Here is a 2,104-nt window from a genome sequence, read left to right as displayed (position 1 = left end):
CGTCCCGCGGGGCCCGTACGCGCGGCCGGCCGGGGCGCCCCTGGGGCAGCGGCGTGCGCGGTGCCCGCGGTGCCCGCCGCCGCGTCGGCTCCGGCCCGCTACGCCCGCAGCCGCCGCCGCTGCCTCATCTTCCTGCGGCGGTAGACATGTTCCGCCCCCCGCCCGCGCCGCCCCGCCCCACCCCGCCCCGCGCAGGTCCCGCCCCTGCCCCGCCCCCGAGTGCCCCGCCCGGCGGCCCACGCGGATCCCTCCGCCATCTCCGGGCGGCTCGGACCCGAACGCCCCAGCTCGGCCTCTCGAGCACCCTCGTGAGGACCCCGAATCCCCGTGGGGTCCAGAGCCTGGGAGCCGGGACGCGCAGAAGAGGCGGTCGGGCCAGGGCGCGGGGAGAAAACACGGACTATCCCCGTCCGCGGAAGCACACACGAGCTGTGCGCTTAGTCAATGACGCAAGCGAGTAAGGCACGTGAGATTGAAAGCTAAGGCAGAACAGTCTGGTCAATCGAAAGCCGTGAAAGTCTGATGGGCGGGGATCCTAGCCATTCGTGGTGAGGCCCCGCCTCGTTTCTTCTCGTCCCCGCCCCGCAGCGGAGGCGGGACTCTGAGACTAGAGGCCGCGAGAGGCGGCCGGGGTGGGTCCTGGAGTTTTGTTCTCAGGTTGGCGTGGCCGCCCGCGCGACCCCTTCTGCTTGGTTGTATTTGCGTTCCTCGGGCCGGCCCTGCGTGCTGAGTGGTGCGAGCGGGTATCACGGCCCCGAGGGGGCCACGTCAGACCCATTTTCCCGGCGGGAAAACCGAGGCTGGCTCCGGCTCTGGGTCAAAGAGCCCCGCGGGGAGCCTCAGCGGTGCCTTTGCCGACTTGGGTCTCCGTCCCGGCATCTGTGAATTTGGACCTGACTTTGGACAGAACTCCGGCCAGATCTGGCTTCCTGATTCTTAGTAGTCCGTGTCTACATTTTAGTAAAAAGTGACCCCGCCTCGGATCGGGCGCGGTGGCTCCTGCCTGTGATCCCAGCGCTTTGAAGGAGGCCAAGGCGGGAAGATCGCTTGAGGCCAGGAGTTCGAGAACAGCCTGAACAACATAGTGAAACCGCCCCCCCATACCCGTCTCTGAAAATATTTAAAATAACTTATAATAATTTTAAAAGTTGACCGGACGCGGTGGCCCACGTCCCAGCACTTTGGGAGGCCAAGGCGGACAGATCACCTGAGGTCAGGAGTTCGAGACCACTCTGGCCAACACGGTGAAACCCCATCTCTACTAAAAATACAAAAATTAGCCGGGCATGGTGGCGGGCACCTGTAGTCCCAGCTACTTGGGAGGCTGAGGCAGGAGAATCGCTTGAACCCGAAAGGCAGAGGTTGCAGTGAGCCGAGATCGCGCCACTGCACTTCAGCCTGGGCGACAAGAACGAAACTCCGTCTCAAAATAAATAAATAAATAAATAAATAAATAAATAAAATAAAAATACAAAAATTAGCTGGGCGTGGTGGCATGCACCTATAATCTCAGCTACTCGGGAGGCTGAGGCAGGAGAATCGCTTAAACCGAGGAGGCAGAGGTTGCAGTGAGCAGAGATCGCAGCACTGCACTCCAGGCTGGGTGACAGAACGAGGCTCCGTCTCAAAAAAAAAAAAATAACTAAACAAATAAATGAAAATAACACAATCTCCCAGGGCTCCCTGGAGCCCCAAAGGGAAATTTACACTCCACTCCCAGCCTGGGAAAATGCCGCCATCTCGCTGGTCCGCTTGGCTCCAGCCATCCTGCCCTCTGGATGGTCCAGAACCTGCTAAGGTCATCCCCACCCCCGGCCTCTATGTTTGCTGCGTCCTCTACCTGGGAGGGTTTTCCCACCCCTATCTGGAGCCCCTGAGTCATCACAGTTCAATGCTGCTCCTATGGCAGGCCGGCGGGGAGGCGGGACCACAGGGGCCCCCCACCAAAGCCACAAGCCCCTCCTGCTATACACCCAAACTGGGCTATCCACAGTCTGACCCTCTGTGCCCAGAGAGTTCCACGTGCTGCAGGTCTGGGGAGAGGGCTGTGGGTCCCGGGGTCTGCGCTGCAATCCCTCATCCCTCTCCACCTCACTGTGACCTC

The sequence above is a fragment of the Hylobates moloch genome, unplaced genomic scaffold (assembly GCF_009828535.3).
Source record: "Hylobates moloch isolate HMO894 unplaced genomic scaffold, HMol_V3 SCAFFOLD_15, whole genome shotgun sequence".
NCBI lineage: Eukaryota > Metazoa > Chordata > Mammalia > Primates > Hylobatidae > Hylobates > Hylobates moloch.
This window is presented reverse-complemented; position numbering follows the sequence as displayed.